The sequence below is a fragment of the Helicoverpa armigera genome, chromosome 22, assembly GCF_030705265.1.
Source record: "Helicoverpa armigera isolate CAAS_96S chromosome 22, ASM3070526v1, whole genome shotgun sequence".
Taxonomy (NCBI): Eukaryota; Metazoa; Arthropoda; class Insecta; order Lepidoptera; family Noctuidae; genus Helicoverpa; species Helicoverpa armigera.
The window spans coordinates 441,291-455,512 of NC_087141.1; the positions used below are offsets into that span (position 1 = coordinate 441,291).

Below are 14,222 nucleotides of genomic sequence, written 5' to 3' on the forward strand. Positions count from 1 at the left end.
AACTGTAATTACCTGCTTCAGTATTTGACTGTCACATACCTGTCTGTGGGAACGGTCGGCCTTGGGCCTTAAATATATCGATATATTGCGAGGAACATCACTAGATATTCAATCGTGATTTCAATTAAATTCCTTAGGATATAATATTTGGTATGCAGTAGTCCACTAAGTAATTAATTTGATGTTTTATAGTGCATTCCTTTTTTATTGTATAGTTAGTATTGCGGAAAGCGATATTCTTACGCGTCACGCCACGACACGACACGTAAGTGTGTTTCCGTCTTTACAAACCCCTTTTTACCCTACTGCTCAGTAGCTAACAAAAGCTGATATTTTAACATATTGCCTCTGAGATTTTAAAAGTTATCACTATGTTTACTTTTGAGATTAAAAATAAATAAACAGTGTTTACTTGCCTTCGTAATCCTATCAACCAGAAAATCCAGTTATCAGACCTACCTCAACACGGAAATAAAGAATTCAGCTCGCGTCGAGAATTTTATAAACAGCATGCGTTAAAATTCCTGTTTATGTTGCACTTCTTGCTTCGAATTCACCCAATTTATTATTTCCTCTCGCTCAGTTTCTGCCTTGTTTGGAAGGAATCGAAAAAGTTTTCAAATTATTACTAAAATAACCATTTTACTAATGAAAGCAAACACAAGAACAGTAATTATGGCAATCATTTATCTATTATTTCAATTACAAAACCAAAGAAATGACATGAAATTAATTCACACCTAACATGCCTGTAGGGCGCACTAATTCTAAGTTTAAACATAATTAAAAAGCTCTAATTATAATGTATGTGAAGTTGTTACACATAGCCCGCGGCACAGCTTATGTGCCAATTAATTTATATAACCTTTAATTATTGCTAAGTAACTGGTAGGTACCCAAGTGGCTTAAAAAGATAAGATAGAAGACTTTTTCAATAATACAGCCTGAGCAGTCACTATAGTAGATACCTATTATGTCTTTAAGGATAATCATACACTGCATAGCTAATACCACAAACTAACTTAAGATTCACCATGATGCCTTGTAACAGTTGTAAGTAATCTTAGGTATTTATTTATTTTATGTTAAAAATATTGTTTTAAACCAACCTCTTCGTAAGTTTTCATTGTTCCTGTAGCCTACACCCACATCTTTAAAAACCAGACGCTTGATAAGAACTGGCCTCGATCTTTGAATCCCTTCAGGATTCCACAGTCTAGCACAACACCCAGCTAATCCATAGTGACACTGGTTCAGTCACCTTGACCCACCCAATGCTATTGGCACACTATGACCGACATTGACCGGTCATATGCAATGTGTCAAACGTCTGACAGTCTGACAGACGGGGTATGGTAATCGGTTGATGGATGGCAGTTCTAATTTCGTTTTATTCTGTGTAAATGCTACTATAGTCATTGGATGATTCATGTACATAAAAATAGGTAATTATAGTCTTGATAGCAGGAACTTATCCTGCCTTGCCTTTTCCCGACTATGTTATTCTCGGCTTAAATTATTTTTTATGGTTTGTTCGGTGTCAACTAATCAGAGTTAACAATATAATTGTAGGTTCTATAACAGCCCACGTTTATAAACTGCAGTTATGTCATTTGAATCGAAAATGTTACGGAACCGGACTTACGGAAACCGACCGGATTAAGTTTACCATAACCGGAATGAACGAATTGTAAAGAGATTACAATTTGTTTGTCTTTATAAAGGGAGTAATTTTATGAAATCAACTATTGAAAATAATTAAAAATTCTAGAACCACTCAATTCGAAGGATTGTCTTTGCCAAAGAACTTACACTCACTTGACAAAAAAATACTCAATACTAAAAAAATAGACCTAACTATAGATAGTCCACCTTGAAAATTACTAACATCAAACAAAAGCATTCCTATCTCACACAACAACACACAAACTATAGATAGTCAACTGCCTCGTTGGTCTAGCTGTCGCAAACGAGGTCTCGGGTTCGATTCCCGAGTCGGGCCGAAATCGCTTTGTGGGTTTTAGAAGACTTTCACAAAGCAGCCGGAGCAGCCGGAGCCTGGAAGCTGGTGATTGATACACCCGTGCATCGGAGAGCACGTAAATGTCGGTCCTGCGCCTGATCTCTCTCCGATCGTGTCGGATTACCGTCCCATCGGGCTATGAGAGTTAAGGAATAGGGAGTGCACCTGTGTCTGCGCAAATGCTCGTGCACTATAATATGTCCTGCGTAGTTGGCTAATCTCCTTACATGAGAACAGCCGCCGTAGCCGATAATCGGCTAGGAGGACATCATCATCATCATCTCACACAACCAACTTGCTAAATTCATTAACTTGTCAGTAGAACCTAACTCAATTACAAATGATAAGAATACGAGATCTCGCAGAGTTGTCACTACAATAATTGCTATTGACGATAATAATACAATACTCGCTGACAACGATTGTCCTTGTGAACGCAACCTTCCCTCTCTGGCTTCAAGAGCGAGTGAACGGCAAGAAGACATCTTCCAATATGTCAAGGAATTAACGTATTTGGATGGTTTAGTAGAAAGTTTGAATGGCTATTGGGAGCTTATGGGTAGAACTAGAAAGAGGTCAATATTTGTACTTAAGAAAGCCTATGGATTGCATGGCATTTCACATGACCATATTAATTAATGCTGTTCCTTCCTTAAGTCTGTGCTACAAGAAAATATGCAATTACTATAATACTCTAAACAAATAGACCAATAAACATTAACTCTTTTTATAGGAATCGGGTCAAACCGACCACCAAAATTCTCTCGAAAGCGCTTGACCCATACTTGTGTAAACCTACATATAATCATTAACCAGATGAAGGTTATTGGCAAAAATTGTTGTTCTTTCCCAAAGGCATAATTTACCATCGCAACATCATCTACTTCTTAAGATTACACATCGTTATTTAAAGAATTAGGCCCTACAAAGGTTGAGGCACGATTTTGCGAAACACAACAAAAGGTGTATCCTAGCCCCAAGCGACTGAATTCGTTATTGTTTAATATGCACAGATTACTTGTTCAACTCCTTCTATTATAATAGTTTTATCTTTGTAGTATTTGACTGCTTTAGTTGTTCTTTTGTCAGCTTGAAATAGTTCTTGGTGGTTAGATGTGTTAGTTTTGATCTTCATTTATTTGTTTGTTGTATTGGTATGTACATTTTGTTACGATATGCTGGAATGCAGTACACTTATATATTAATGTGTTGGTACTTTAATAGCTTCATCTGCCTCATCAAGTTTTTAAGTGTATATCAACAACTAGGCTAGGCTTAACCTTTCCTTATAAAGTTAGCCTAAGTCCAAAAATTAGGTAACAGGTAGTGTTTTCAACTCTGTGTCCAGATTTGCATTTTCAAGTCATAAATATCTTTTCAAAATACTAAAAACGCACTATCTAATAGCTAATAACATCCATTCAAACCGCCATAATTGCGCACACACGGTTACCACAAACCCAGTCATTGTCTATTACCCGTGGTGTACCAACTTCGGCAATTGTCTCCCTATTATCGTCATAATTATCAGCATTATTAAAACCTGGTACTTGGCTTCAAATTGCTATGATTTGAGGGTTTCTAAGATGTCTGACAAGCGTGTAACTATGGGTTATGCTCACCTCATTCGTATGGCCTTCACTTTTGCACGCTTATCGCATATCGTGCTTGATAGCTTTAAGTGTATATTTTTCTAAATCATCATTAAGACTCGTTTGAGGTATGACTTATGGTGCTTTTGGAATGATACTAGCTATTTCGACTTTTGCAATAAACCTTTGAGTTCTGATCCATATATTGCATCTGTAAACACAGCTTTAAACCGAAAACTATTTCTTCTTCTATCAATTGTAACAATCTGTAAACAAGATGACAAAGGGAATGGCTTTGTTTATAAGTCTCTCTCAGGGAAATCTTCATTCACCATCTCAGTTGATCATATCTCGAACTATCAGACTGACAATCACCGGAAAACGGCAATTAACATCTTTAAATCTGATTTCGAAGTAAATATTCGTTAAAATATCCAAGAAACTCAAAATTTTCTCTCTCCTTTATTTAAAATATGTTATGAATCTGCGTTTGCGGTGCATAATAGCGGGTTCTATTCCCGCGGCACAATTCCCACCGGTCGGGTGAGATAACACCTACAAACCTATTGTTTAACGCAGAACTCAACTCTTTTCAAGGTGGTTAAAATTGTATTAGAGTTACGTCATCGAGTGGTCAAGCGTGTGCTGTTAGCAGTTGAGATAGCTGGTATAAATAGTAAACACCTACCATGCAATAGATTTTTAAGCGACTTAACTCTTTAACCCCTCCTGCAATAGGATGCTATGTGTGATAGTGTATCTCTCTTTTTATGGCAAATTAGCTCTTCAACGGTTCAACTCATAGATGGTTTTGTTTACATGAAACCTGCCGTTCCCGCCGTGGTTCTTAGACATTTTCTTCAAAATCGGCTCAGCCGTTATTAATAATCTTATCCAATAGACCCGAAGTAAGTTAAAAAATGTCAAAGGGTGATCCAAACTTTCAGTAACTTTTTTGTCGTTTTGCGTTATTCATTTGTTCACTCAGAGCACGGAAGTGCCCAGTTCGTGGGTCGACATATCACGATAACAGCCGAAGTTCCCCGAACTTACACGAACAATGGACCACGTGCGCACGCGTCGTGACATAAGCTGATCTGTCACCGGATTACCTTAATCCTGGTTAGGATTATGCTAATGAACGGAGATTGAAAGACTTTCTCGTTTTGTCATCATAGGTACTTAGGTTTAATGAGACTTATTGTGAGAAAAATTAAGCTTGGTTTCACTTGCAACATCAAGCAAGTTAATTTTCAACCTCTTGTTAACCTATCGTTATCTACTAACGTAAAAACTCACAAAAAAATAAAGACTGACTTTTAAAATTTTAATAAGAAAATATAATTAGGCAGGTATCTTAATAATATCATTATCTTTTATATACTTTTAACAACGTGTTCTTGGCCCCTTTGCGACAAATATCAAGCTGCGTTAGTCATAAAGTAAAAACCCACCGAGTAAGGAAATATGAACGGAGATGCTATAGTACAGGTAGGTCAAGCGCCTTCTTCTAGATCAAATACATGGTGGACATGACTACAACGATCAGTTAGTGACATCAGTCAACGATTTTTGATATTACATAAAATTGGCGGGTCCCAAGAAGGACTATAAGGGCAGAGATAGTAACATTCCTCGTTCCCCCACACACACCTACCCACATTTTGGCGCGCTTCTTTGTTAGAAGATTTTCCGTTATGCCACCTCCACTAGTAATTTTGTTCTCCGTGTAAAAACCAGAGTGTCTCGTTTATTATGCACTGCAGTGCAGTGTAGTGTTTGCATAAGTTTGTAGATCTAAAGATAACAATACGATAAACTGTCGCTTTGGGAAAGAATAACGAATCATTCATGATGTAAGAATTGTTTTTCCTATGGGATACTTTTCAGCAAAAAATAGTAAGAATGTTAGGTATTTTGAGATAGCAATAAAACATGGCAATAACAAAAAAAGGAAAAATAAGTACCTACCTACTTAGTGCCCATTATGCACACCTATAAATTTACAAAAGAGCAATGATAAAAATCTAACAATTTTATATCCTAAGTAGGACCAATTTCACCTATAGCTGTTTACGTAATCGGGCAATTAACCGAAAATTGTTTTCCTACTAAGTGGTACTTTCGTGAAAGCAATTTCATTTTGTTTTTATCTATATATTCCTATTCTATAAAATCAAAATAATATTTACCTTTAACGATCATTTTAATATCTGTCAAAATTACTGACGAAGAAATGAACCAGAAAAAGGTAGTATTCATAAAATTAGTAACATATTATATCGCGCAGCAATGAATTACTGTGTCAAAAAGTCAGTTTGTTTGACAAGACATTATTTACAAAATCCTTGACATTTCTGCACAAGCGGTTATAATTTGATCAACAAAGAACTATATTTACGAACATGCAATATCTGTCTAAAGTATAGGGAATACGGTATCAAAATTGACACCAGCTATAAGTGCACCGGAATAGCCTTTAATCTAATAATAAGTTAGTTTAATGTCTCATAATGTCAAGTTATCAAGCACCAATTTTAAGAATGCGAAGTTTCTAGTTTAAAGTCTGAGAAAGGACATAGGCTATTTATCTAGATGCTCGAAGTAGCTCTATTTGGCTTCGGGTCTTAACGAGAGGCACCGCTGTTATCAATAAATAAATCAATCAATGGCTGTCTTGTATGAGACTATCAAACTATAAACCTTTCTTTTTTGCACTTTTGTAAAAATCATTCTGCACGTCTTAAAACTGTCAGTTTCGGAGCCCAGCAATTAGCAATGCTATCAGATGACTCACCAGTATGAAACATTGGCAAACCGACCCAAATGCAGGCACAGTCGGGTCGATATATTAGCTGTCAGCCCCTCCTACTACACATCAGCGTGTCATTCTACCGACATTACTTTCACTCAAATATTACTAACATGTGCACCTTAGTACGAGTTATTACATTATTTTGACCACATACATGAGAAATGAGCATTTATTTACATTTTTAATTATGTTTTAACTTCATGCTGAATTTTCTGTGCAATTATGTATTTGATCTGGCCATGAATAATCTTGTAAACTAATATCAAATGAAAAAGAACTTGAAAGCAAAATGAGTAGAATAACTGGAAGTAGGGTGTAAATATAGTAAAAAATGTCGATAGAAGGTGAACAATCATCTTATATAAAATAGTAAACCTATATAAAAGCGTACACTTCATGACATAAGGGTTATTTTCCTAAAGCACTTTCTCGGAATGTTCCATGAACCGTAGGACCTTTCAATCAAAAGCACAAACGCAATAAACTTACAGCTCTGATGAAACTGCACAGGACACTTTAATTTTGAACAAAATGTCAACGCAACTGAATCACAATCATCATTCGGATGAATTGACATTCAATTATAATTGAGATAGTTTACATACCTTAAGCTGCCATTTTAAACTGATTGACTTCATAAAACGTTGGCATATAGACCAATCATTTTTTACATACATCTTTTAGTCTGTACTTATGCGTACCTAATCTCACATTTTTCCCTCTATGCATCCACATTGAAACACATTATAATCTTGTGGAGCTGAGTACCAGGGAAGATATGTACATGTAATTTATTTAAGAGCCCAATTTCACCAATCTTACAAGTCTCTCAGGTAATCGGTCGTTTAAAACCAAGCTCAAGCATTATTAAGTTCAGTTCATACAAAATATTTATCTTCAACAATTGGAGATATTTAAAAAGTATTTAATTTATTAGAATTAGCTGCTTCTCGTTAAACCGATGTTTAAGTTTTGGTTGTGAAAATGGGTACTTATAACTAATAGAATACTTAAATGTTAAATATTTCACCCGTTTACGTATCATTTGATTTTCTATATAAAACATACGAATTATATAAGCTACAATTTGTCAATCAATTTCTTCTATTTAACTACAGAACCCTGAGGCCTGACAGCGTGCCTAGTAATCTAGTTTATTTATACATATGAAGCAACACAGGTGAATTTTCCTGATTGCGAGTTCTTACCTTAATTGACGCTAAGTACATTACGACACACGATGGGGTCGCTGGACCACAATTTTTGCTTAACTTGCGACACTAAGACATCAGTTGGGTGTACCATCTGGTTTGTTGGTTTATCTGTGACAGGTATTGCCAGGTTATGGTCAAGGGTGAGTGAGAAATTTGAATATGCAGAGCATGTTAGGTAAGTTTAAGTAGCAATGTTTGAAAACTTGGTTTTTAATGGGGTATGTATAATCAGATGAGGGAGTTTCTAAATTTTACTGAATAAGACCGATTTTCACCGACACTTGTTTTGAGATAACTCTTGTTTATAGGTACTGTCGGTGTACAGAGGCCTAAAATCGATCTTCAAATCGGCCCCATAGTTTCTGAGAAACACGTTAAAATAAACTCAGTTTTATAATATCAAGTACAGAATTTAAAATAGTATATGTATTACATAATAACAACAAATAAATACTTACAAACAACTAGGTATCTAATCTTAATTCACAATAACCCATTAAAGGTTTTGTTCATACAATACAATACTTACGCACTTTTGACCTGAAACATTGGCATAAGGTCACACACAAAGGTGTATGTTACCTTAGACGTTATCTGGCAGTTAACCTCCCGTTAAAGGTTAATCTGATGGTGTACTAAGGAGATATGGCTGATGGTAATTATGATTAGGTTAGGCTAATAGGTGATCGCTTTTGTTATTCAAGTTAAGCATTATATTAATATAATCGGAATTATATTAATTTGAAAATCTGTAAAAATATCAGATGGACATCTGAGGCGGATGACGGGGAGTAGCGACCCCGCTGGGCTATATATACCGAGTGCTCCAGGGAGAGTATACTGTCCCCCATCACTGGCCTGCCGGAGTGAAGCATGGGACTCGGGACTCTGTAGTCCCGAGGTATGGAAGAGACATATCAGATGAAGCACAATGGATGGAGTAATGACAATTTTACCCGACTGCCACAAAGTGTTTATGATTTTTTTTACAATTTGATTAGTTTATGTAGTGGACATTAAAATGGGTGTTATAGTTTCGGTTTATCAAAAATGCTTATGTCTTTGTTTTTATGTAAAAATGTGTAAGTTGCTTCTCGTTATGGTTTCCTTATTAGATAAATGATTGTTAATTCGCAGCTTATAGGAAACAAAGAACTATTCCCAATTACATGACCATAAATATTATTACTTAACAATATTCCATTACTGTTCACTTTTAATCCGGAAACAATTCATTGTTATAGTTTATTTTATTACAAAGCACTTTATTTATAACTGAGAGATACTTACCTTTTTTTTAACGACGTTAAAAATCATCAAATGACCCCTCCCGCTGTGGGTTAGCAGCGGTGAGGGAGTGTCAGAATCTTATTGACTAAAAACCGTCGTGTTCCGTCATAGGCCTTTTATGTACCAGGGCCGCGGTATCTCTTTCGACCAATCCGCAGCCCCGGCAGAACTGAGAGATACCTTAGATAATATTTAATTTTACCATTTTAAACATAACTTTTCAGAAGTTCGTGATTATCCTACTAAATTAAGTTATTTTTATTAGTTACTCCTTGTTTCCGAAGGTTTTAACCGTATCCGTGGAGACTACTCCCCGGCCCCTAATAAAATATAGCCTATTTTACGCGCTGGTAGAGTAGCTTCCCAGCAATGAAAGAATTTTTCAAATCGATTCAGTAGAATCGGTGAAAAAAAAATAATAATATTATGTTTTATTTAATCTAGTCTAATCTATAGCAGGTATGTATACATAACATGATACCTATTAAATAATAAGTTTGATTTGCAATAAATTGACGGGGTCAAAACTACATTTACGTAAGAGCAATCTGTAAGAAATAAATTATTAGGCCATTACACACTGCGTGCATGACCGTGGATAATCCGGTAACTGGGCTCATGTACACTCAGCTTTATGATTGGGCAGTTTATAATGTAACTAGAACAATTTCGTGACTTTGTTTATATTTGAGCTGCGAAGAAATATTGATTGATTTATCGAAGTTATTAGTAATAGTTGATTAACTTTTAATTTTTATAAATAATTATATTCAATTCAAACTATCAAGTTTGCAACCAGGTATTTGTGAGGATTTTAATGAGGATAGACGTGTCTAGATCTATACTAATATAATAAAGAGGAAAACTTTGTTTGTTTGGTTGTAATGGATAAACTCGAAAACTACTGGACCGATTTTAAATATTCTTTCACCATTAGAAAGCTATATTATCTGCGAGTAACATAGGCTATATTTTATCCCGGTGCGGGCAGCAGCTCGCACGGGATGCGGTTGAAACCGCGGGAAAACGGCTAGTATTTTATAAGTAGGTAAGTACCCTAAAATAAACAAATTCTACAACCTAGAACTTTATTTTAATTTCAAAATCCATCATCTATCCAACATCTTACTCAATACTCAATTCTTTATTAGTTTATCTAAGATTTTGATACATTCAACGATAAGTTTTAACGCGATGTAAATCGCTCACATCCTGACACATTGGTAATCGACTAATTTATTTAGTTTAATTGATTAGTTGACTAATTAGTGCGATTTACCTGTCTGCGACAACGGATGTGCTCATGTTTATTAGTCATTTCAGTTCAATTTATTCAATTGGTTAATGAGAATAACATTTATTTTAATTTCGCAAAATTCAGGGACATCCTTAAGACACCGACTTCTAGGCCGATGAACCTAAAATTAGTTTTTTTTTTAGTGTTTTTGGAAGTCGGTTTTATTTTTCGATCGATTTTCTTCAAAAAAAATAATAAAATATATTGCCATAAATAAAAAAATATATTAAGAATGCTGTATTATTGCTAGAATATATTCATTTATGTATTTACTTTCATTCAGTACTGTTATGTTACGTGTAACATGGTACGTTTGCCTCCGCGCTCGATAGATGGCGTTAGGGGTAAAATTAGAAGTCGCTATGGTTTCGTTCACAATCAGAATGACAGTCCCGCAGAGGTACCGAGACAACATTGAAACCATATAATAATGACATGAAGAATTTTTGAAATAGTTGCGTTGAAGCAACTTAATATACTTTGAAAATTCTATTTAAAATTTTATGTTAATAATAATGGAGGTCTAGTTATTGATGTTTAAGATTAAACAGTTCATCTTACGTGTGTCCTGTGTAGATAGATCATCGATTGTATACATATTGTGTTGTGGCTATTTCTATGATCTGAGTGTTGTGGGTACGCTTAGCGGAAAAAAAAAACTGTCGCAGAGCGATACCTCCGCAGGTATGAATTAGGTAATTTTGTCTGCCTCCACCTTTTTATATATTTTTTGTGCCAATTTTTTTTTTATTTAGTATTTTCGTAGTTTTATTTATTTTTCTCTCTAGAGCATTAATTATTTCATATCGATTGACACCCGCAACTCCTCATAGGTCCAGTTGAAAACCAGCGTCATTACTATGCTTAAAGGCTCGAGCAGACCGGATGCGTATGCGTAACCACGCGCGTAGTCACGCGCGTAGTTACGGCGTAACCATGAGTTGTAATGTATGGAAATGTATGAGACAGGCCACACCGCTTGCGTAACGACGCGCGTGTCTACGTTACGCAAGCGGTGTGGCCTGTCTCATACATTTCCATACATTACAACTCATGGTTACGCCGTAACTACGCGCGTGACTACGCGCGTGGTTACGCATACGCATCCGGTCTGCTCGAGCCTTTAACCGTCAATCATCTTTTCCTTATGTACCAGGGCAATGGAATATATTTTTCAGAGTCCTCCCTACATTCCTGTGAGGTGGCACGTTTGCCCCCGCGCTCGATAGATGGCGTTAGAGGTAAAATTAGAAGTCGCTATGGTTTCGTTCACAATCGTCATGACATCCCCGCAGTGTGAGCCGGCTAGACCTAAACGGCTATGTGCGATACCGGTAATATATATATATTATTGGGTACATTTTTTGGAAAAGTTGCGATTCAGCAACTTTATATACTTTGAACTATTTACTACTAGCTTCCGCCAGCGGCTTCGCCCGCGTGGTGTGTTGATAAATAGTAGCCTATGTGTTAATCCAGGGTATCACCTTTCTACATACCAAATTTCAATCAAATCGGTCCAGCCGTTTTTGCGTGATTGAATAACAAACATACATCCATACATTCTCACAAACTTTCACATTTATAATATAATAAGTAAGAAAGATATACGTAAGAAGTAGTAAGTACCTATAATATTGACATGAGTATGTCGTTTTGAAAACAGTGTATTTTATTAGAGATCGTTTCCTTTCTGTAAAGAAACAGTGATTAATATATCGGTTTATTTATGTGAGTATAACTTACTAAATAATCAAGGCAATAAGACATCTTTAATTGAATATTTTCAACATCTTTTCTTCATTCCAGTGACGTGGCACGATAGCCACCACGGTCGATAGATGGCGTTAGAGGTAAAATTAGAACACGCTATGGTTTCGTTCACAATCGTCATGACATCCCCGCAGTGTGAGCCGGCTGGACCTAAACCACTAATGCGATACCGACCGGTAATATATATATATTATTAGGTAATTTTTTTGGAAAAGTTGCTATTCAGCAACTTTATATACTTTGAACTACTTACTAAGTAGTAAGTACCTATAATATTGACATGATTATGTCGTTTTGAAAACAGTGTATTTTATTAGTGATTCCTTTCTGTAAAGAAACAGTGATTAATATATCGGTCTACTTATGTGAGTATAACTTACTAAATAATCAAGGCAATCAGTCATCTTTAATTGAATATTTTCAACATCTTTCCTTCATTCCTGTGAGGTGGCACGTTTGCCCCCGCGCTCGATAGATGGCGTTAGAGGTAAAATTAGAACACGCTATGGTTTTGTTCACATTTCTCATGATATCCCCTTCCGAAAGTCGACTACGTTGCAGACTCAATGCGCTGACCAGTAATATATATATTATTCGGTATATTTTTTGGAAAAGTTGCATTTTAGCGACTTTATTATACTTTGAAATACTGTCTAAGTTATTAGGTATCATTTGATCATTGCATTCATCAGGTACAGTAATGCTGTTTGAAAATGGTTTTAGTTTTTTTTATTAAGGTTTATTTAACTTCTGGTAATAAACATTGATAGGTATAATATGTAGGTCTTCTTATTTGAGCTTTAACGATAAAGCAGCTGCGAGGCTAGAATGTTTTACTGCATGCAAATTATCTATCGAGACAAAAAGTCGTCAGAATGGCGCTCTCGCGAATACTAGAAAATAGGAAAAGGAAACTAAGTAGGTACGTATTACTATGCATTTTCCGTAAAGTACCTATTTATTTTTGTCTTGGGAAATCACGAAATGACCCCTCTCGTTGTGGGTGCAGCGTGAAGAAGTGTCAGACTCATACTGACTAAAACCCACCATGTTCCTTCTGGAGCCCTTTATGTACCAGAGCATGGTACAAGTTGATTATTTTAAATGACATATTTTCAGCATCCCTCCTACATTCCTGTGACGTGACACGTTTGCCACCGCGCTCGATAGATGGCGTTAGAGGTAAAATTAGAACACGCTATGGTTTCGTTCACATTTCTCATGATATCCCCGCAAAGGTTGTGTTCCAGCTATTCCGAACGCCAGCTACGCTACAAATTGAGCTGATACCAGTAATATATATATTATTGGGAACAATTTTTGGAAAAGTTGCATTTACGCGACTTTATTATACTTTGAAAGGAAATGTTGACTAAGTTACTATCATTCCATTCAATATGTACGTACAGTTTTGCTATTTGGAAACAGTATTCTTGTTTTCATTATTTTCTTACAATTAAATTATCTGATTCCTTTTGTGTTACCGTATTATGAACGCTTAAAAATTAGAACAGCCTGTCAAAAATGTCAAAAAAAAACTACCACCCACACTCATACTTAATCAATCTGTTTTAAAATCTACGCTACGCAATCACCTTAATCCGTGGTATATCTTACCTGCAACAGTACAGTGACACACAAAAGCCACAAACCTGATCGATGTGACACCTGACTTCGCGACTGTACCTGACATTGCCCGCGGGGATTGCGCGCGACCTTGTGGCGCTTTGACCGGCGCACGCGCATTCGATGACGCGTGATTAGTTCGCGCTTATTGCGAAAACTTTAATTAAAGGTTAACGATGTTGAGTTGGGGTTAATTATATTGCAATTTGGTGGACCTTTAGGTCATTTTGGATGCATAGAATTCCAAAAGCTTATATGTGTATAAGTAACATCGACATTAATATAGGTACTAATCGAATGTAGTCCGCACAATATGGACTCCTTGATGCCACCGCGATCACAACTTTAACGAAATTAATAATTAGAAACACTGATTTAGAACATTCATTCATAGATAAAGTACCTATCAATGTCAATCGTGATAGTGGTAACTTAATTTAGTAGTTATGCAACAACTTAACAAACAAACAATGACAACAGTAGCGTAAGCGCAACGAGTATTACTTGTTTAATCATGCGCAAACAAAAACAACTTTTCTTTTACTAGATAAAACCACTAGTCTCTGACCTGTCAAAAAAAACTTTTAAGTTT

The 14,222-nt window shown here is 35.9% G+C and overlaps 1 protein-coding gene across 1 annotated transcript in view; it reads left to right on the forward strand.

Annotated features, from left to right (window-relative positions):
* LOC110371698 (large ribosomal subunit protein P2) overlaps window positions 1-14,222 on the forward strand; it is a 148,182-nt gene that overhangs the window by 92,352 nt on the left and 41,608 nt on the right. The window lies entirely within an intron of this gene.